Source organism: Camelus ferus, chromosome X, assembly GCF_009834535.1.
Source record: "Camelus ferus isolate YT-003-E chromosome X, BCGSAC_Cfer_1.0, whole genome shotgun sequence".
Classification (NCBI taxonomy): domain Eukaryota; kingdom Metazoa; phylum Chordata; class Mammalia; order Artiodactyla; family Camelidae; genus Camelus; species Camelus ferus.
The window spans coordinates 2757196-2780617 of NC_045732.1; the positions used below are offsets into that span (position 1 = coordinate 2757196).

The 23422-nt window shown below is 39.2% G+C and overlaps 1 protein-coding gene and 1 long non-coding RNA gene across 2 annotated transcripts in view; both read left to right on the forward strand.

Annotated features, from left to right (window-relative positions):
• The window catches only part of LOC116662184, a 70023-nt gene that overhangs the window by 19335 nt on the left and 27266 nt on the right, over positions 1 to 23422 (forward strand). The gene's annotated exons all lie outside the window — the stretch shown is intronic.
• LOC116662138 lies at positions 6054 to 22673 on the forward strand. The gene is made up of 3 exons (XR_004318120.1): positions 6054 to 6150; positions 6332 to 6335; positions 22663 to 22673. It is a non-coding gene; the product is annotated as an uncharacterized LOC116662138 (long non-coding RNA).

The following is a 23422-nucleotide window of genomic DNA, read 5'->3' on the forward strand; positions in this document are numbered from 1 at the left end:
AGGGGGGTGGGGAGTGACTATTGGTGGAGAGGGGGTTTCTTTTGGGGTGATGGTGTGTTCTGGAAATAGATGGTGGTGAGGGCTGCACAACCATGAGTGTGCAGAAGACTGCTTAGCGCTGTCTCTAGGAGTACCTGTTGTAGGGGGCGGCTTTATTTTGTTCTCACCCTGCAATGTGAAGAGTCATTTTATGCTGAGGCCATTCTACTCATGTGAGTGGTGAGACTCAGAGACTTTGCAGAGTCGTGTTTCTTTTTCCCCCTTGCTGAGTGTAGGCAAAATAGGTTTAAGCCTGAGAAAGTGTTCCGTCTGCAGAAATGTCTTTTAGTTTTTCGTAGTGTAAAAACCTTGAGAGATTTTTAATTGTTGAGGACAGTCTGTAGGGGGAAACACCCAGTGAAGCCCGGGTGAGACCTGGAAGAGCCACGCTTCCCTCACTGAGACAGGTGGTGATTTCACCCCCTTCAGGCAGTGAAGGGCCCAAACCTGTGAACGGAGTTGACAATCATGAATATTTATGTATATCCACTGCTTCATCTTGGATATTAATTTCAAGCTGAGTCAGTTTGTGGTGGCAGCCACATCCTACATCAGGAATTTATAGTATCTACTCTTTGAGGTGAAGACCAGATAGACTTGCTTATTTAACAGTCTCTCTTAATTGATATCTCAGATTCCTTTTTCAATAGCAAAACAGCAGAAATACAGACGTCCTTTAATGCCAATGTGACCTGGAGCAGGTTTAGTCTCTGTGCCTCAGTGGCCTTATCTGTGGGTAGGGAAGATGATAACAGTGCTTCCCTCAGAGGGGCTGGTGAGGGGGGAGTGAGAAGCACAAATGGAGGATCTGCACAAGATGCTCATGAATGACCAAATTTGGTGATCTCAGCCTGGTGAGGCCTCAGAGGAAGAGATGTCAGAACAGAGCAGTCCTAGCCGGAGCTCTATCCGTGTTAGCAGCTGTTATTATGATCAGTATCACCACTGTGGATTATTGGGTAGTTTTAAGACTTAGTAATATGAATTCATGAATAATGTTAAAAGACTAGACATCTCAGATCCAGTTTGCATAGTTCTCAAGATTTCCTTTGAGAAAGGGGTGTTTTTTTCCCCAACTTAAATCTGAGTTGAGTCTGCAAAAGAATTCTGTAGTCCTCCATCTTTGTGCATTAATTCTCCATTTCTTAAAAAAAAAAATGTTTTTAAATGGAGGTACTGGGGACTGAACTGAGGACCTCATGCATGCTAAACACGTGCTCTCCCAACTGAGGTATAATCTCCCCCCTAATTTTTTTTAACTTTACTTTCTTAGTATTCAGGGGTTAGAGGCCTCTAATTCTTTTTCTAGAGACTTGTCCATGAACCTGGAAGTCTATAATTAATCGACAAAACTTGGCTTATTAAAAAAATCAATAGAATATTCTGCAATCCATCCAAAAGGAAGTGCTCATTGACTTAAAATGTTTCTCCCTTATGGTGATTTCTACTTTTTGGTCTAGCTTAATTTATTAACAGCCATCCTCATCATCATAATGAACAAACTTGCTCTGAGTGAGTAGGCACTGAACAAAGGCTAAAATGTTTTCCTTATGTTTTACTTCATAGCAGGTGTTTGAGGGTAGGTAGCAGTGTCCCCTTTTTTGCAGCTGACGGATTGAGAGATGAGACAGCTTGTCCCAAATCACATGCAGCTTGTGGTGGCAGGCTCAGGGCTGGAACCCAGGCTTCACAGGTTGCATTCTCAATTGCTCCTCTAATCAGCCTCCTGTTGAGTGGTTTCCCGAACTCCTGTGGGTCTGTAAATGACCGATTTCAGTGATCTCAGCCTGATGAGGCCTTCAAAGAAGAGGCACCAATGAGAATGTGAGACAGAGTGGTATAAATTAAAATTGTACATTTTCACAAATGTTTTATTCTCAGCTAGTGACAAAAAGTTAATATTTTTTTATTCTACTGTTCTGTAAGCACTAAAAACAAAATATTAAAAATGATTATAATGCAAAAGAGAAATGGGCTTTGAAAGTCCAGCCATTTCTAATGACTCATTGCTTGTTTTTCTCTAGTGGAACTTACTGAGAGAAAAATTTACAAAGTCTGAATTGGTTTTATGTAGTCTTAGTATGGAAGAAAAAATTGTCAGTGAATATTGAATGTAAAATCTTTATTCTTTTCTTTCCTGATGATGAATATGTAAGTTGTTTTTTCATGGCTTAAGTATATTTCCTCATTTGTGAAATTTGAGTAATGCTGTTTACCTTGTCTTGACTGTGAGAGTTAAATGCCTTGTATACAAATCATCCGAGGTGCTCAATAAAATAATTGCTGTCACAATGACAGTTTAGAAGGATCAACTCTGAATACTAAAGAGGGTGGCTTATTTCTGATACATATTTAATATGTATATATATGATATATATGAATATGATTTAAAGTAATAAGGATTCAGTTGTTTTATAGTGCAGTATGAAGTTCTGATGAAATCAATGTCATTCTTGTAAGATAGGGACTAGTTAAGTTGCCTTAAGCAGACGACCTTGAAGATTATTTACACAGAATGTGTATTTTTACAACTCAGAATTCATATTGCCATGTAGCCATCCACTAGAACTTTTAAATTTGTAAGAATCTGACCAAACCATTAATTTAGAAAAATCAATATTAAATATTTTCAGGAAATAAACTTATCTCTTCTGTGATTGAAGAAAATTTTGATTTTTTCTGTACACTTAATAGGTTTTAAAATATCAAAAATTTGATTTGACATGTCACTTTTTAAATGGAGAGAATAAAGCTCAAGCTGTTTTAATACATAAATTAATGTTTTTGCATTTCAACAAAATGATATGATTTCCTGACTCTTTGTGAAGACTATTTTACAAGACACTTACATTACCTACTGTTGGAAAAATGCAGAAGTGACTTTTATGAATATAGGCCTAGTACAGATCTGTTGGCATTTGATATAATGCAAGACATGAGGACTAGGGGAGCTTTGCTGCGAATTGCCAGGAGGAACGATCCCAGGTCTCAGTCTCCCCTCCTGTAAAATGAAGAGGCTGGACTGGATTCTTTCCTCTTCTAAGATGAGTTTCCAGGAGCCTATGTTTTTTGTTTATATTCAGGAGTATTATCAACTTCAGATTAAATGCTGAATATCACTCTCTTCCCCAAAGCAGAATTCAGTATGTGCTACATAAGTTTTCGTTATCTGATTCTTGTTTCTTTCTTTTTTAAAACTTATTTTATTGAGTTACAGTCAGTTTACAAGGTTGTGTCAATTTCCAGTGTAGAGCACAATTTTTCAGTTATACATGAACATGCATATATTCATTGTCACATTCTTTTTCAGTGTGAGCTACCACAAGATCTTGTATACATTTCCCTATGCTATATAGTATAATCTTGTTTATCTATTCTATATATCTCTGTCAGTATCTACAAGTTTCAAACTCCCCGTCTGTCCCTTCCCATTCCCGTCCTCCCTGGCAACCACAAGTTTGTATTCTGTGTCTAACACTCTGTTTTTGTTTTGTATTTATGTTCGTTTGTCCTTTTCTTTTCTTTTTTAGATTCCACATATGAGTGATCTAATATGGTATTTTTTTCTCTTTCTGGATAACTTCATTTAGAATGACATTCTCCAGGGACATCCATGTTGCTACAAATGGCGTTATGTTGTAATTTTTATGGCTTAATAATATTCCATTGTATAAATATACCACATCTTCTTTATCCAGTCATCTGTCAATGGATATTTAGACTGTTACCATGCCTTGGCTATTGTAAATAGTGCTGCTATGAACATTGGGGTGCAGGTGTCATTTTGAAGAAGGGTTCCTTCTGGATATATGCCCAGGAGCGGGATTCCTGGGTCATAGGAAGTCTATTCCTAGTCTTTTCAGGACTCTCCATACTGTTTTCCACAGTGGCTGCACCAAACTGCCTTCCCACCAGCGGTGAAGGTGGGTTCCCTTTTCTCCACAGCCTCTCCAGCATTTGTCATTTGTGGACTTTTGAATGATGCCCATTCTGACAGGTGTGAGGTGATACCGCACTCTAGTTTTGATTTGCATTTCTCTGATAATTACTTATACTGAGCATTTTTTCCTATGCTTATTGATCATTCATATGTCTTCATTGGAGAATTGCTTGTTTAGGTCTTCTGCCCATTTTTGGATTGGGTTGTTGTTTTTTTTCTTACTAAGTCATATGAGCTGCTTATATATTCTGGAGATCAAGCCTTTGTCAGTTTCATCTTTTGCAAAAAATTTTTCCCATTCTGTAGATTGTCATTTTGTTTTTCTTATGGTTTCCTTTGTTGTGCAAAAGCTTGTAAATTTAACTAGGTCCCATTTGTTTATTCTCACTTTTATTTCTATTGCTTGGGTAGACTGCCCTAGGAGAATATTTTTGAAATGTATGTGAGATAATGTTTTGCCTATGTTTTCTTCTGGAAGGTGTATTGTATCTTCTCATGTTGAAATCTTTGACCCATTTTGAGTTTATTTGATTCTTGTTTCTGATCCTGCAGGCAATTTTTGTGTTGCATCTTTCCCGGCCACCTGGAGAGCCTTTTTAGCCATAGGTGGCACTGTTGCACCTTTTTACAGTCTTAATTTTCCTGTTTGTAAAAGAAGACTTAAACAACGTTATTTTATTTTGATTCCTTTGTTTAATGCTTCAGGATAGCACAATGTCCATTATGTCTGTCTACCTGGAAAAATTATCTACTTAGATCTTATTTTTATTCTGTCATCTCACTGTGAACATTTCAGACTTGCTGTGCAAACAATGGCAAAATCGGACTTTTCTTCCAGTGTTAGAAACCAGTGAGCCGGGATTTTATAAAACAGCTAGAAGCGGCCTCTGGAGCACCTTAAAACTGAAAAGTGTATTGAGTTCCCTGAGTATTGAACCCACCGCTGTGTGTTAATTGGTGGGAGGTGATTTGGCATATATAGGAAGGGCTGTAGTTTCTTGACTTGGGTTTGCGTGCATGTGCTGCCACTGAGCCACACGAACCTGAGTCAGTTCTGAGTTTTCCCTCATCTGTGAGATAGAGATGCGCATATCTTCTTCATAGAATTTCAATATTAGAAATTATGGAAAGTGTTTAGCACAGTGGGTATGTCAAGAGGGCTCATAAACTTTAGCTCCTGTTTTGTATGAAGCCATCATTTTATAGTCTTTGGCAATTTCTAAGAAACAGGAAAATAAGAAAAGCTGGTTTTATGATGAAAGATATTTGAGGAGGTTCCATAATTCCTATACTCATAATTTAGCATCAGCAGAGTCAGGACCATTACACAGTCCCCTTAACAAATGTTAAGCCACAGAATTTTTTGTTACTTCATATACGTTGGGGCTTAAGGGGACCCAATACTTATACACATGTTTTCTCCAGCAGCCAGCTGAGAGATGACACAGAAGAGCAAGCAGGCGATAAATTTCTCCATTATTACTGAGGAAGCCACGTTCTCCATGAACTTCAGGGCTGTGGGAAAATGGGTGTCATGATACTGTGTCCCAGAACTAGAGACTCACCCAGTCCAAGGTAGCTCTGGGCCACAGCAGGCCTTCCCTTGAGAGGATCTGCCCCATTCTGCACAGGGATGTACTTCCATGGATCTGAGCATCCTGGGTGCTTCCCGAGGGTGGACAACACTGGAGGGAAAAGAAGGTTTTCACATGCCCTGCTTGTCTCCCGGATTCATACCTCACTCTGCTAGTGTGAGGAGGAATAGCCATGGGCCAGGGGTCAGGGGTGTGAAGGGAGAAGCACTTTGCATGGCCCAGAGGAGTGGGGAGGAGGTATCCCCTCCCGCAGTTTAAACAGGTGGTGGGATGGAACAGAAGGGTGCTCCCCAAGAGTTTATAAAAGGAGAAATAAGGATTTCCTTTAGGACTTAGTCTAGCCGGGAAACACAGAAGATGATTAGAAGGGAGATTTGTAAATCACTTTAATATTAAGTTAACATTTGTTGAACACCAAAAATGTGCTACATTCTTTTCTGAGCATTTTACAGAAATGAATCCTTCAATCTTCACAACAAATGAGTAAAGAAGGTTTGATTGTTATCCCAGTTTTACAGTGTGGAAATTGAGGCACACAGAGGGTAAGTAAGTTGGCCAAGGTCACAGAGCTAGTAAGTGGCAGAGCTGGGATGTAAACCCTGGCTGTCTGGTTTCCAGGCTCCCAGAGATGGGCTTTGGGTGTTTAGAGGTATCTGCATTCCTGGATCTCTGTAAATCTGTACATCAGTTAGCCCAGAAAGGACAGGGGAAGGAAAGTTATACAGGTGCTCACAGTTGAGTCTCAGCCACTGTCCAGGAGAGTGCACTGTGATTGGCATTGTTTTCTAGGCAGCAGGACTGTTCGTATAACATTGAGTGAATCTAGAAACCCTTCCTGCATTGCTTCTGTCCATGCTTGCCATGTGACTGCCTGCCCATTATTGGGCTGTTGAGGAGAAAACGCACTGATGGTTGAACTCTGATATTTCAGTCTGGTTCATAGTTTCATGTCTCCTGTTACATTAAGAAGTTAATCTTCTGGTTTTCTTGCATCAGTTTGGTTAATGTGAGACCAGTCCATTGGAGCCCAGGGATGCTGATGGTATAATTTCTGAGCACGTTGTGGCACTTCTACCCATGCAGACCTGGCTGGAGAATGTCCCCCTTCCTCACTGATTTCTCCAGACAGCAGCGTCCTCTCCCAGCCCCGCACGTGAGTCCAGGAGCTCTCTGAGTAGGCCAGTCAGAGGCCAACTCTACCAATCAGAAAATGATGAAGTACCTGCAAGTGGATTTAATAGATGAAAAGGGCTTCCAGGTAGTCCGATGGACTCTTTGAGTCCGTTTGGTCAAAAGCTGTCCACTGTCTGTGGTTAAGCTGCTTCTTCATTGTTGAGAAGACTGGATTAGATGAAGGGATTTTTAAAAGGCAGAAAGGGGTTGTTTCAGGTGGTACATCCACACTGGTGAAAAGTGATGGATGACCACTTGTGTGAGGCATTGACAGAGTCTTACAAGCTTAATAAAACAGCTTTAAAAGCTCTGCCATCTGAGTGCACTTCATATGGGGTCCAGTCCATCACTGGTCATGCTGAGAGGGCAAATAATTGATGATGGCAGAAAGGACACAGAGGCATCAATAAGGTCTCACTCATGTTCCCTGTTTAAAAGATGTGGCACAATGTAATATATTTGAGCTGGTTTTTCACTGAACAGTCTTGAGTGTTTTCTGGGACACCCCAGTCCCCCAGGGTTCCATGCAGCTGTGTGTCCCCTCAATGCAGCTCTGTCAGCGTTCATCCTGGGCTGACGTGGTGTCATGGGGAGCAGGATGGTTAGCATCCCCGGCTCCTCCGATCTCCATCTCCTTATCCACAGTACAGGGTTTCTCATCCATCTCTACTTTGTAGGGTTGCTGAGAATCACACGTGATGGTTGTCAGGTGTGATTTGTTGTTGTCACTGTGTTTGGCATATAGTCAATATTTGATAGAAACACTTGTTTTTCGTTTTTTTGTTTTTTAAAATCATGGCTCCTAGACTGCAGTGGTTTTTAGTCTGCATTTATTTTTTATAACTTTATTCTTATTTTTTAAATAAGCATTTATTTTTATTTATTTTTTTGGAGGTACTGGGGATTGAAGCCAGGACCTGGTGCATGCTAAGCAGGTGCTCTACCACTGAGCTATACCCACCCTCCTTGTCTGCACTTCAAAATAGACATTGCAATAAGCAAAATAGCTCTTAAACACCATCATGGAACCTAGTCTCTGTATAGACAATTGAACACGAATGCTATTTCAATAAGAATATATGTTGTTGGGACATACCTTTCTGAATCTTTTAACGTGTTTAAAAATGATCATAGCTAGTGATAAACACGAGTCCTGGATCCAGTACTTCTTAGGGTCTGTTTTGCCATCATGGAAAATTACATTCTACAAAGAAGGCTAATTGGGTCTCATTGATATTTGGATGGTTTAGCAGAAGATCAAGGATTTCAAAAGCTGACAGTTTTGTATTTTAAACTAACTACAAAATTATCTTCTAGAAGTTGGAAGCACTAAGCTTGTGAATTGCCCAGTAATTCAGTGTGTATGTGTCTGTGTCTGTGTGAACATGTTTGTGTGTGTGATTTCAGGAAGGTAGAAATAAGTTCCATATAGCCTTCTGATACCTTTCTCCTCCAATTCAAGCTGTAGGCATATATTTCCACAAGTAAGTTGATATTCTTTTGTCATTTGGCATATTGGTGGGAATAAGAGATTCTCATACTTGTTTCAGAAGGGTTGGGGAGCATGAGCTTAGAAAGTGGGAGGGGAAAGAGACATGGAGGCACTTTACAATTTGTGCAGGATATGAGAAACAGTAGCTTTTCTCTTTTCTTCTAAAGCACACTGGCACTGAATTGTAACATACTATTACTCAGAATTGCTTTTCTGATCAGATACAAGTGCCTCAGATTTTTCAAGGCAATGTGAGTGATGAAATGTGTTCTAGCAGTTATCTTTAAAAGTCGTTTTATTTTTCAAATAAGACTATAGCCTGTTCTTTCTTCCAGTAGTAGAAGTTCTCATTGATCCAGGTCCATGATCTATGCACTTAGTTTCTTTGGCTTATTTTTTTTTTTTCAAGTGCTTGTTTCATGGTGGTGTGAATGAATGGTTAAAATTTCTGGATTTTGATCTTTAGAACATGCTGATTTATCAGAACTGTTAAAAACCTGATTGTTGTTTGGTCCTTGTTTGGTGGGGCACCCTATTGATTTCTGTTGTCTGTTAAAGAGGGAAATTCTTCCTCTAGCCTGCAGATGATTAAGTGAATGGTTTGCAGTCTGCCTTTAAAATCCTTCAAATGCATTGAGCATGCTTGTCCAGTGAATTGTGAATTGACTCATAGTAATGACTTTGCTCTGACTCTGTGGCTTTTGCGTCTCTCCACATGATTTTGAATTCTCTGTTGCATTTTGTATACGTGTTCTTAACAGGGGAAGAAATTTTGCATTTTTTACAGAGGTGGGTTTTCCTATCCCCTCTGAATGCCTTCTGTTATTAATACAGCAAAATGTCTCTTATTGTGGTGCTTAATTGTTTCATAATGAGCTCTATCTATTATTTTTTGGCTTAATCAGAAACAATGACAAAGAGTGATAATAAAAAATATGAAAACCTTCCTTTCTTTGAAGAATAGAAATCAGGTGTTCAGGCTTATGCATGCGTTGTGACCGACACCCTTGCTTTCATGTCATTGTGTATCATGATTCTGAGACGGAGTTGTTTCAGGTTTGTAGATTTTTGTTTCAACATTTGTGTTGAATTCTTTCTCTAGGCTGATGTTTCTTGTTGGGTTTGTGGAAAGTGTACAGGAAGGGAAACAAATGCTTTGTTTTGTTTTCAGGAGACCTGAGTTGCTGATGAGAAAAGAGTTGAGGGTGGGCTGAGGAACAGAGTGACACTACCTCACCTCCTGGCTGAAATTGATGAACAATAAAATCAATTAGATCTATCGGTATTTGACCAATAGAAGTTAGCGAGCCCAAACTGGCTAGTTAGGCCCAATGGAGAGTACTGAATTCACCTGCAGGAGAATTAGGTGCTTTACCAAGTAGAAGAAGCTTAGAGCAGTCAGAAAAATCAGTCTTATAATGAGATATAAAAAGAAAATATCTTTTATTTCTGAAACTTTTCTATGTTAAGTTGTGTAGAGCTAAAATTAAGTTTCAAGAGCCAGGAGTAAGAGTGTGGGTGGTTCTGTGGGATCATTATTCAGGGATGTGTCTAGACCCTGCGGGAGTGGCTGAAGCTGGCAGGAAAAGTCCCAGAGCCAGGATTGTCATCCCAGGGTGTCCTCCATAATGGTTCCATGTGGGAGCCCATGATTGGGTTAGCAAATTGTAACAGACCCCAGCCGCCTGTCAACTTTAAGAAGAAAAAATGTGCTTAGTAACTGCTTTGCAAGCAGGCGCCTGTGCATCCTCACTCCTGTCTCCTTGCCTTAAAAAGCAAAGACAATGCTTTGCTTGCATAGTTGAGGTTTTAGATAGCACTCTGCTTGTTTCAAAGCAATGACCCAGGCCCTCAGCTATAAACACTGGGCTTGCATGCTGTTAGATACTCTATTATCCCCAAAAGAAGGACCAGGCTGGTCCGGTGGCCTGTTTTGTAATTAATGTATCTAAAGAATATATCTTTTTCCCCTCACCCTATGACTTCCCTAAAGATAAACTAAGCCTTTATACTCATTGTGGATTCTACAATCTCTGTCTCATCCTGTCTTTCCCTAAGTTCCTGCATACCATCACACAGTTGTAAGTGACTTTTTCCTTTGATTATACACAATAAATGTGGGAGAATTTGAGAGGCTCCTGGAGTTGGCTCCCGACTCCCTCTTGCTCTCTTGACTTTTTCCAGTCTTGAGTAATTCATTATGTCTCGGTGGGAATTCTGCCAGCTAAAACCCACAGTTCCAGATGAGAAGGATGCAGGCTTTATCTCTCCTACCCAAGGGACAGAGAGGAGAGAATTGAGACCTTCTCCCCCGTAGTCCCTTCCTGCCCCAGGGCCACACCAGTTCACCTGCAGCCTTCTGGCCTCTGCTCACAGGGCCTCTGTCCCAGGACTGACAGCAGACTTTTCTTCCCTTGTCAACATTTCCTGTGTCTTTCAGAAGTTGGTCTCTTCTTCTCTGCAATTCAACCCTGGCAGATGTGATGGTGGTCAGCGTGCTGGTGGGCAGTCACCTGGGGACTCCCAGGAGCCATGCTGATTCTCCTGAGCCTCTCATTCGGGTTTACAAAACTGCTGAGCTCTGGAGGAAGCCTGTTCATGTGAAGCCAGCACAGCATCGCATCACTTTCATCTTATTTTTGAATTTTCAGTGGAGAAATTATTTGTAGTAAACTGTTCCAGATTTTCTGCCACCTGCTTTCCTCACCACAGTCTCCTCGTTGGCTCTGGTGCTTATTTTAAGAACCAGGTTTCTTCTCTGGTCATTTCTAGCAGTTGGGCTTGCCGAATCCTTGATCTGCATTTGAAGCAGAATGCTTCTTCGTGATGTCAAATGGATTTTCCTTGTCATTTCTGAATATTTCGTGTACACTCAGCAACTGTTTCAAGTGAAATGCTCTTGTCTGATTTCAATTAACTCACATTTGCTGATCTCCTGCTTTCATGTTGAGGGTAGTTTCTTCTTCCTGTAATAAAAGTTAGCATTTTGCATTTATTATGGGAAGGTACTGGCCCAAAGTGCTTTTATTCTTAACAGTTTTAATTCAATTCACCCATTAAAATGTACAGTGGTTTTTACTCTATGCCCAGAATTGTGCATCCCAGTCAAACTTAGAACATTTTCATCACCCCAACAGGAAGCCCCATACCCATTAGAAGTCATTCCCATCTTCCCCATCCTCCCCCAGTCCCAGCAACCACTCTTCTCTCTCTGTGGATTTGCCTGTGCTGGACATTTCCTGAAAATCAAGCCATTTCATATAAATGGAACTGTCTTTTGTGACTGACTTCTTTCACACTGAGTAACGTTTTCAAGTTTTGTCAAAGTTGTGGCCTTTGTCAGTACTCCATGCTTTGCTATTGCTGAATAATATGCCACTGTATGGATGGGCCACTCTCTGTTTACCCATTCATCAAGTGATAGGCATTTGGGTTGTTTCTGCTTTTTAGCTATGATGACTAACGGCACCGTGAACATTCCTGTAGGAGTTTTTACATGGACATATATTTTCAGTTCTCTTACAGGTGTGCCCAGGAAGCAGAATTGCTGGGTCACTCAGAAACCAAATGTTCACCTCTCTGAGGATCCACCAGCTTGTTTTCCAATGTGGCCATGCTATGTTACATTCTCACCAGCAAGGGCTGAGCGCACCACTTCCTCTGTATCCTCATTAGTGCTTGTTAATCCTTTTTTGATTATAACCTATTGTAGTTAGTGTGAAGCGGTTTCTCCTTGTGGTTTTGATATGATTTCCCTTACAGCTAATGATATGGAACATCTTTTCATTGTGCTTATTGGCCATTTGTATATATTCCTTGAAAAATATCTTTTCAGATCCTTTATTCATTTTTTAATTGAGTTGTCTTATTATTTTTGAGTTGTAGTTGTTGTTGTTTTATCTTGGAGATACAAATTCCTTATCATATAAATGATTTGAAAAAAAAAATTTCTCCTGTGTGTTATTTTTTCACTTTCTGGATGGTGTCCTTTGAAGCAAAGTTTTAAATTTTGATGAACTCCAGTTTATCTCTGTTTTCTTTGTTCCTTGTGCTTTTGGGGTCATAGTTAAGATCTGAGGTATTTTATATAAACTTTTATATATAAAATAACTTAATTCTTAGGACCATTCTAGGAGATAGGTGCTGTTGTTGTCCCTGGTCTATGGATGAGGAGACTGAGATGCAGAAATGTTCACTGTCTTATCAGTGTCACAGCTACTTGGTGGTGCTGTGGAAGTTCAGAATCACATGTTTGTCCCCAGCATCTGTGCTCTTCACTACCATGCTCTACTCTTTCCCAGAGTCCTTAATAAAAAAGTCTTTACTTTTTTGATTTCTTGTTAGATTTTTTCTCATTGGGGATCTCATCTCCTCATTTTCCTTACAGAGCTCAGTGTAGGTTTATTTTAGGTCTCATGTAGGCAGAAGCACTGCTGTCAGTTAATTTCTCTATTACTCACCATCAAGTGAAGATTGTTGCTAATTGACCTAAAAAAGTCATGCTTAAGACTTTCCTGCTCATGACAATAAAAACAGAGTCATGAATTACAGAATGCTCAGAGAGTACTCAATTGATTTTATTTTGCTAACCAATCAAATAAAAAAAACAGTGTTGACATAGATTATAAGCGTTCCAGAATAGGGTCATTGTCTTCCTTGTGTTTCATTTCCTTTGGTCACAGTGTCTGGATAGTGCCTTGCTGTCCAGCAGTTTTATTAGGATACGGTGCTCGTGAGTCATTGTAGGGACAGAATTCTGACAACAGACTTTGTTGTTCATTTCACAAGGGAAAAGATAATATAGAAATACTGCTCAGGGAGAAGATGGCAGACTAGAAGGACGCTCGCAGGTCACCCTCTCCCACACATACACCAAGACCCACATCAACAGACCCACTCAGCCAACCAGAGCACCTGCAGAACTCCGACGGAACATCGCCCTCTTCAAAAGATAAAGACGCCAAAAATCTGGTAGGAGAAAAGGAAAAAAGGAAGAACAAAAGGCAAAGCAGCATGGGACAGGTCCCGTGGGGAGGGAGCGGCAAAGGAGGACTGGCGCTCACTCGCTGGGTCTCCCCTCTCCAACTGAGAGGCCAGTGGGACGGAGGGGGAGCCTCCCAGGCTTGGATCTGTACAGAGCAGCACTTGACTAACAGAACTAAGTTAAACGGGCACAGAGCGTCCCCCTGACACCCAGCCTGAGACGCGGGCTGGCAGTGGCAGGCAGGGCCAGGCTGCACAACCCTGGTGGAGGACGGAAGTGGCAGCACGGAGGCAGCTCCGGGGGAAAGCAAGGGGCTGAGTGCCCTGGCTGGGGGGCACAGGGCAGAACAACCTGGGCCCTCCATAAAACAGCAAGGTTGATGTGCTCTCGGGGGAAGGGTGCACACCCTCACCTCTGAAAACCCACAGAAACTTTTCAGGGGAAGAGAGGCGGGGCTCAGGCACAGCTGTCATATACTCCACGCTTAGCACTCAGGTGGGGGCAGGGGCAAAACCTGCATCCCCACCGAGGGGCTTAGCAGCCTCAGAGGCCAGACTGAGACAGGCCTGCAGCCCGGGACAGATAGGATCCTTCCATTCTGGTCACTCAGAACTTCCTCCACAAAGAAAAACAAGGAGATGGGTTCTGGCTTGGAGCAGGGACAAGGTTGTCCCTCGGTCTTCCCCGAGCCCACCTGCGGAGCGCCGAACAGGACAGAGCGTGCAGCCACACAGACAGTGGAACTACCGGTGGCGCAGGTAGAGGGAGAGCGGCCACCCCACCTTTTGGGCAGGAAAACAGCCCCTGACCGAGGTGCTGGGAGGGGGCACGACCCGCCCTCCTACCGGGCCAGACTTCAACAACTGACTGCGGCATCCAGAGGGGCAGAGACCCGCCCGCCCACAACAGTGAGCTGCACCTGACCTAGTGTTAGGAGGAGGCGCCATCTGCTTGCCGACAGGTGCTTGGAGCAGCACAGAAGAGGGCACCAATAGAGGGCCTCTGAAAACAGCAAGCTGAGCTCCCAAAAGAGGATGAAGACAGAAAGACTACACATTAAAAGCACACAGACTCCAGGAGAACACTGACAAAACCCCCCCTTTTTTTTTTAAAATCTGTTTTTACCTGTTCTATTTTCTATTACTCTCTTAATCAATGCTTCTTAAATCATTTCTATTTCTCTTGGGTTTTGATGTCCTGCTCTTGATTACACACAGGTTTCAAATACATCTATTCATCTCCCCCCCTTTTTTTGTAAAGGATTTAAAAGGATGTCACAACCCGATTAATACTCTGCTTCAACTCACTCTTCTATTATTCATTATACACTGATTTCAAACCCTCTTTCTCTCTTCTTTTAAAATTCTTTCTCTCTCTTATTTTTTTTTCTTTTTTTCCTAAGTTCTATTCCTAAATAGGCATGAGATAGATAAAATCCTTAAGGACCAAAATAAACAATTGATACTCCATAAATCACAGTTCCAAAGAGGTATGAGCAAGATGAAGAAGCAGAAAAACCTTTCCCAATTAAAAGAACAAGAGAAATCCCCTGAAAGAAAGATCAATGAAATAAAAATCGATAGCCTACTAGATCAAGATTTCAAAAAAGGAGTGATTGAATTGCTGAAGGAATTAAAAGAGATAGTGTTTAGAGATATAAAATATGTCAAAAATGAAATTGAAGCTATAAAGAAGAGCCAAGTAGAATGGGTAAACACATTGACAGAGATGAGGAATGATCTAATAGCTGTGCAAAGTCGACTAGATAATGCAGAGGAACGAATTAGTGATCTAGAAGACAGGACAATAGAAAGCACCCTTTCAGAAGAACTACAAGAGTAGCAAACAAAAAATAATGAAAATAGCATAAGGGACCTAGGGGATAATATAAAGCATCCCAATCTTCACATAATAGGGGTCCCAGAAGGAGAAGAATGATCAAAGGGGATTGAAAAGGTTTTTGAAGAAATCATGACTGAAAATTCCCCAAACTTCAAGAAGGAATCAGATATCCAAGTACAGGAAGCTCAGAGGGTCCCAGACAGGAAGAACCCAAATAGACCCACACCAAGACATATCATAATCAAGATGGCCAGAGTCAAGGATAAAGAAATGATTCTAAAGCAAACAAGAGAAAAGCAAAGAGTAAGTTACAAGGGAACCCCAATAAGGCTCTCAGATGATTTCTCTACACAGAAAGTACAGGCCAGAAGGGAGTGGCGATATATATTCAAAGCCCTAAATGAAAAAAAGATGCAGCCTAGGATCCTTTATCCAGCAAGGCTATCCTTGAGGATAGAAGGAGAAATAAAGAGTTTCACAGACAAAAAAAATCTGCAGGAGTTTAGCAACACTAAACCCATGCTAAAAGAAATATTGAAAGGTCTATTCTAAATAGAAAAGCAGAAGGATGCTAAAGAAATGAGAAACACACAACTGGAAAGGTGATAACTCATGAATTACAAATAAAGTAAACATGAAATTATAAAAGAAGACATACAAATCACTGAGAGTGGGAGAGGGAGGCAGGGAAATATAGAATATTTTTTCTTTCCTTTTTAACATTTTTTAAAATTAGGATGGGTTTGAGATCATGTTACTATCAGTTCAATAAAAACAGTTATAGTAATGGGTTGACAGATTTAGAAAAAAGGGTAACCAGAAGCCAAAAATTTAAAAAGGAGTCACAAAAATTAAATAAAATCCATGATAATACAAAGGAAAATTACCAAACGAGAAAAGGAAGAAGAAAGGAGCAAAGAGGATATACTAATTCAACTGCAAAGCTAAGTTCAAAATGGCAATAAACACACATCTATCATTAATTACTGTAAATGTTAATTTACTAAATGCTCCAGTCAAAAGACACAGAGTGGCCAACTGGATAATAAAGCAAGAACCTTCAATATGCTGCATACAAGAGACCCACTTTAGGGAGAAGGACACATATAGATTGAGAGAGAAAGGATGGAAAATTATATTCCATGCAAATGGAAAAGCCATAAAAGAAGGTGTTGCAGTACTGATTTCAGACAAAATAGACTTTAAAACAAAGGCCATAAAGAAAGATAAAGAAGGACATTTTATAATGATTAAAGGAGTGATACTAGATGAGGATATTACACACGTTAATATATATGCACCCAATATAGGAGCACCTAAGTACATACAAGAATTACTAACAGAGATAATGGGGGATATTGATGGGAATACAATCATAGTTGGAGATTTTAACACTGCATTAACATCACTAGACAGATCTTCCAGACAGAAAATAAACAAGGCAACAGAGAAATTAAATACTACAATAGAAAAAACTAGATTTGGTGGATATTTTCAGAGAATTACACCCCCCAAAAATAGGATATACATTCTTTTCAAGTGCATTTGGAACATTTTAAAGGATGGATCACGTACATGGGCACAAAAGAAACCTCAACAATCTTAAGAAGATAGAAATTATCTCAAGCATCTTTACTGCCCACAACGCCATGAAACTGGAAATCAACAACAGAGAAACAAAGGAGAAAAAAAGGAAAGCATGGAGATTAAACAATATGTTATTGAAAAAACAATGGATCAATGAGGAAATCAAAGCTGAAATTAAAAAATACCTTGAGGCAAATGATAATGAAAGCACAACCACTCAAAACCTATAGGACACAGCAAAGGCAGTGCTCTGAGGGAAGTTTATAGTGATACAGGCTTTCCTCAAAAAAGAAGAACAATCTCAAATAAACAATTTAACCCACCACCTGAATGAATTAGAAAAAGAAGAACAAAAAGCAGCAGAAGGAAGGAAATAATAAAGATCAGAGAGGAATTAAATACAATAGAGATTAACAAGATCATAGAAAAAATCAACCAAACCAAAAGCTGTTTTTTTGAAAAAGTAAATAAAATCGACAAAACTCTGGCCAAACTCACAAAGAAGAAAAAAGGGAGAGCACAAATTAGCAAAATAAGAAAGGAAAATGGAGAAATTACAACAAACAAAATAGAAATAGAGAATATCATACGAGAATATAATGAAAAACTATATGGAACCAAACTGGATAACCTAGAGGAGATGGACAAGTTTCTGGAAACATACTGTCCAACAAAACTGAATCAAGAAGAATCTGAACACTTGAACAATCCGATCACTAGAAAGGAAATAGAAATAGCAATTAGAAACCTCCCTACAAATAAAAGTCCAGGACCGGACGGCTTCACCGGGGAATTCAACGAAACATACAAAGAAGAACTCATACCAGTACTTCTCAAATTCTTCCAGACGATTGAAAAGGAGGGAATACTCCCAAACTCGTTTTATGAAGCCACCATCACCCTGATACCAAAACAAGGCAAAGACACTACAAAAAAAGAGAATTATAGGCCAATAACACTGATGAACATAGACACCAAAATCCTCACCAAAATTTTAGCAAATAGAATCCAACAACACATAAGAAAGATTCTACATCATGATCAAGTGGGGTTCATCCCAGGGAAACAAGGCTGGTTCAACATATGCAAATCAATCAGTGTAATACATCACATTAACAAGAGAAAGGACAAAAACCATATGATCATCTCAATCGATGCAGAAAAAGCATTTGATAAAATTCAACACCCATTTATGATAAAAACTCTCACCAATGTGGGTATAGAGGCAACATATCTCAACATCATAGAAGCTATATATGACACACCTACAGCCAGCATAGTACTCAACAGTGAAAAACTCAAAAGCTTCCTACTAAAATCTGGGACAAGACAAGGATGCCCAGTATCACCACTCCTATTCAACATAGTCTTGGAAGTCCTAGGCATAGCAGTCAGGCAAGAGAAAGAAATAAAAGGGATCCAAATTGGAAAAGAAGGGGTAAAAGTGTCATTATATGGAGATGACATGTTACTATATATAGAAAACCCTAAAAGGTCCACACAAAAGCTACTAAAGTTGATTGACGAATTCAGCAATGTAGCAGGTTACAAAATTAACGTGAAAAAATCAGTTGCATTTCTTTACACTAACGATAAATAAACAGAAGGAGAAAGTAAAGAAACAATCCCCTTTAAAATAGCACCCAAAATAATAAAATATCTGGGAATAAATCTAACCAAGGAGGTGAAAGAATTATACATAGAAAACTATAAACAATTGATTAAGGAAATTAAAGAAGACTTTAAAAAATGGAAAGATATCCCATGCTCTTGGATTGGAAGAATCAATATTGTTAAAATGGACACTCTGCCCAAGGCTATCTGCAGATTTAATTCAATCCCTATCCAATTACCCAGGACATATTTCACAGAACTAGAACAAATCATAATAAAATCCATATGGAACCATCAAAGACCTAGAATTGCCAAAGCATTAGTAAAGAGAAAGAAATAAGCTGGAAGAATAACTCTCCCAGACTTCAGACAATACTATAGAGCTACAGTCATCAAGACAGCATGGTATTGGTACAGAAACGGGCATATAGACCAATGGAACAGAATAGAGAGCCCAGAAATGAACCCACAAAATTTTGGTCAACTCATCTTCGACAAAGGAGGCAAGAATATACAATGAAATAAAGACAGTCTCTTCAGCAAATGGTGTTGGGAAAACTGGACAGCAGCATTTAAAACAATGAAGCTAGAACACTCCCTTACACCATATACAAAAATGAACTCAAAATGGATTAAAGACTTAAACATAAGGCAAGATACAATAAACCTCCTAGAGGAAAACATAGGCAAAACATTATCTGACATACATTTCAAAAATTTTCTCCTAGAAGAAATAAAAGCAAGAATAAACAAATGGGACCTAATGAAACTTACAAGCTTCTGCACAGCAAAGGAAACCAGAAGTAAAACAAGAAGAAAACCTACGGAATGGGAGAAAATTTTTGCAAGTGAAACTGACAAAGGCTTGATCTCCAGAATATGTAAGCAGCTCATACTACTCAATAAGAAAAAAATAAACAACCCAATCCAAAAATGGGCAGAAGACCTAAACAAGCAATTCTCCAAGGAAGACATACAAATGATCAAAAAGCACATGAAAAAGTGCTCAATATCACTAATTGTCAGAGAAATGCAAATCAAAACTACAATGAGGTATCACCTCACATCAGTAAGAATGGCCGTCATTGAAAAATCCACAAATGACAAATGCTCGAGAGGCTGTGGAGAAAGGGGAACCCTCCTACACTGCTTGTGGGAATGCAGTTTGGTGCAGCCACTATGGAAAACAGTGTGGAGATTCCTCAAAGCCTAGGAATAGACTTACCCTATGACCCAGGAATCCCACTCCGGGGCTTGTATCCAGAAGGAAGCCTACTTCAGGATGACACCTGCACCCCAATGTTCATAGCAGCACTATTTACAATAGCCAAAACATGGAAACAGCTTAAATGTCCATCAACAGGTGAATGGATAAAGAAAAGTGGTATATTTATACAATGGAATACTACTCAGCCATAAAAACCGACAACATAATGCCATTTGCAGCAACATGGATGCTCCTGGAGAATGTCATTCTAAGTGAACTAAGCCAGAAAGAGAAAGAAAAATATCATATGAGGTCGCTCATATGTGAAATCTAAAAAAACAAAAACAGAAACAAACAAACAAACAAAACCAAAGCATAAATATAGGACAGAAATAGACTCACAGACAGAGAATACAGACTTGTGGTTACCAGGGTGTGGAGGGTGGGAAGGGATAGTCTGGGATTTCAAAATTTTAGAATAGATAAACAAGATAACACTGTGTAGCACAGGGAAATATTCACAAAATATTATGATAACTCACAGAGAAGAAAATGTGACAATGAGTGTGTATATGTCTATGAATCACTGAAAAATTTTCCTGAACACTGGAATTTAACACAACATTTTAAAATGATTATAAATCAATAAAAAATTAAAAAAAAAATAAGTTTTGGGAGCAAATCATCTAAAAAAAAAAATAAGGCCCCTACCTCCTCTCCCCTTATTTCCTGGGAGTAAAATTTGTTGAAAGCTTGGTGTATATATTTCATGACCTTTATACCTATGACATACATATATATATATATATATATATACACATATATGAGAAATCTGTGTATACGTGTGTGTATATATGCTTTATTGAAAAATGAGACTATACTATATGTTCTTCTGCAGCTCGCTTTATTCACTCAGTGGTATGTCATAGATATCCTACCACTACAGTTCCGCCCGATCCTTTCAGATAGAGTGGAGGGGTCTCCTGATGTGTGGGTGTGGTCTCTTGTTCACGGACAACTTTGGTGTGAGAGTTCTGTGGACAAGGCTTTGGACCACCCTGAAATGTCGGCTCCCTCAGAGCCCGCAGCGCACTGTGATTTACCACATCGTTGTCTTGGTGGACACTTAGGTTTTCTCCATTTTCCACTATCAGAAAGGATGTTTGACTGACATCCTTCTGTATAGACATTTCTGTGATCTTGTATGAGTATTCCTTTAGTTAAGGCTTCTGGAAATTTAGTCCATGGATGTGACATTTACACTCATCACAGGTTCCTTTCAAGTGACTCTAGAAATTCCTTCTCCAGTGGGGAATGAAAAGATGTAGAATTATTTATGTAACCAATTCTCTATCACTGGATATGATTTCACTTCAGCTTTTCTTCCCGCCATTTTAAACAGTGCTGTGTAAATGCCCTGATGGGTACATCTTTTTGGATTGATTTTTTTTTCAAAGGAAATGATTTCTAGAAGTGTAGTTGAGTCAGTGTTTATGTACGTTTTTCAGAGTTTACATATCCATTGACATTTCATATTCCAAAAAGTTCGCTCACAGTTTGTTCTTTGACACTAGGTAGTTTATCTTTAAAAATATTTGCTAATATGATGAGCAAAAGTTCTTTTTCATTGTTTTAGTTTACATTTGATGACCAGTGAGGTATTGAGCATTTTTCATTCAGTAGCCATTTGACTTTTTTAAAATGAATGATCCCTTTTGTCCTTTGCACGCATTTAAGTGAGGAAGCATCTAGTTGCTTTGTGACAGCTCTTTGTATGTTATGAACATTAACTTCTTGTCTTCATCAACATGTATCACAAATCTTTTTCTTGACATTGATTGCCTTTCATTTTGTTCAGGAGATTTTTTATTTTGGTTCTGGCCCAAAATATTCTTAAGATAGTAAATCTCTTCCTTATGGGTTTTATCTTTGGTATTATTCTTAGAAATACTTTCTTATAATGAATAAATCTCTTCTGTAGGTTTTTTAATCTCTAAGATGGAGATGATAATAGTACTTCTTATAGTGAAGTTGAGTTAATATAAGCAAAGAGTTGTATTGGCTGTTAGTATTTTTTAATATTTACATCACTATCTGTAATTTATCTTGTGGTCATTAAGACAGGAATAGAATTTATTTTTTCCAGGTGATTCTCTGATTGTCCCAGGACAATTATTGAATTCATACTTTTCTCGTTGATTTGAAATCCCACTTGTACAAAATACTTAATGTACACGTCTCTTTTTGAGCTCATATTTCCTTTCTGTCAATCTTCCTTTCTTACTCCAGTACCATATCTTACATATTATAAAAAATTATTTAATATCTAAGAGTGTGATTTCTTTTAGTTGGATTATTTTCTTCTATCCCAAATTTTCTTGGCTAGTATTTTGACTGTATTATTCCTGAAGAATTCTAAAACATTTTGTTCAAGTTTAAAAAAAATCAGATTGGAGTTTTCATGGGATTTTTTTTAGTAAGTTTTCAATTATTTTTAGGAGAACTTATATCATTACAAAATTGCTTTCCTCCATGCAATATGTTGATGTCTCTACATTTACACCTCTTACTTTACCCTTCAGTACAGTCCTGGAGTTTTCTCCATTTAGAACACGGGCATTACTTTTGAGTTTATTCCAAATTATTGTTTATGTTTTTGTTAATTGTGTAAGTGAGATTTTTTTTGCTGTAATATTTTTTAACTGCTTAAAACTGACACCTAGAAAAGCAGTTTCATTTTGTAAATACTCACTTTGTAACTGGTCATTTAAAATTGAAAGTATTAAGTACTTGTTCCAGAGCCCTTTCTTTTCGTTTTTAAAAATTTGTTTCCAAGTTTATCAAAATGGTCCCAGCTAAGTAATATAGGTGGGGAGACAGATGCAGAGAGGTAGTGTGGCTCATGTAGAAATTTTGAGCAGTTTCATGGCTGCCTTTGGAGTGGAGAAGCCCCAGAAGAGCCCAGTTTAGACCAGGGGTGGTTTTGAATGCACTTGAAAGCCAGTTTTCCTGCCTTTATGGTGAAGCCTGGTGAGCATGGCAGGTAGATAATATCCAATCAAAGTCATTGGCTGCACAGAGCACTGTGTCATTGAAAACTGGAAACCATTGCCATGGGAATTGCTTGGTACCAGGAACACAGCAGGGGAGCAGGGAGCCTGTGTGTTAAGGGTTTTCCAGTCCTGGGAGTGGGAAGAGCAGACTCTGCAGTCACAGATGAGTTTGAATCCATCCTCTCCTGTTTACTGGTCCTCTGACTATTGTCAAGTTATATACCCTCTTTGAACTCCTGTTTTCTTGTCTTTCAAAATAGAAGAATTACGGCCTGCTGCTAGAGTGTTTAATCAGGTTAAATGATTTGTGTCTATAAAATGCCACGTACAGTGACAAGCTCAATGAGAAATGGGCTATTGTCTCTTCTGCAATTCAGTGCTCGACATCAGAGGAAAGCCAGTTCCTAAATTGTATATGATGCAAGAAGGAACAAAATGAATGTCTTGCCTTTCTCTAGCAGTATTCTTACTTCTTTGTTTCATTTACCTCTTTCCTCCTTTCCTTCCCCTCCTCCACCAAAAGAGCCTGAGACTTTCTGAGAACACTAGATTCAAATTACTTTAAAGGTTGACTCATCTGCGTGAAATGACAGTGACATAAAAAAAATCTGTACACATCACAGACTTGATTGTATTTGATTTACACACACACACACACAAACACACACACACACACACACACACACACACACACACACACACACACACACACAACCAGGCTACCTCTCAGTTGCTTAGGGAGAAGGACCACCTTTTCTGAGTTTTCATTCACTGTGCGTGAGAGCAAAGACTCTTAAGCAGAATTTTGCCTGGCTCCATGCATGTTTTTTTATTGGATTTCTGCTTTGTGGACATAGGAATATTCTCCTATTAGAAAAGAGGAAGTGGAGACATAG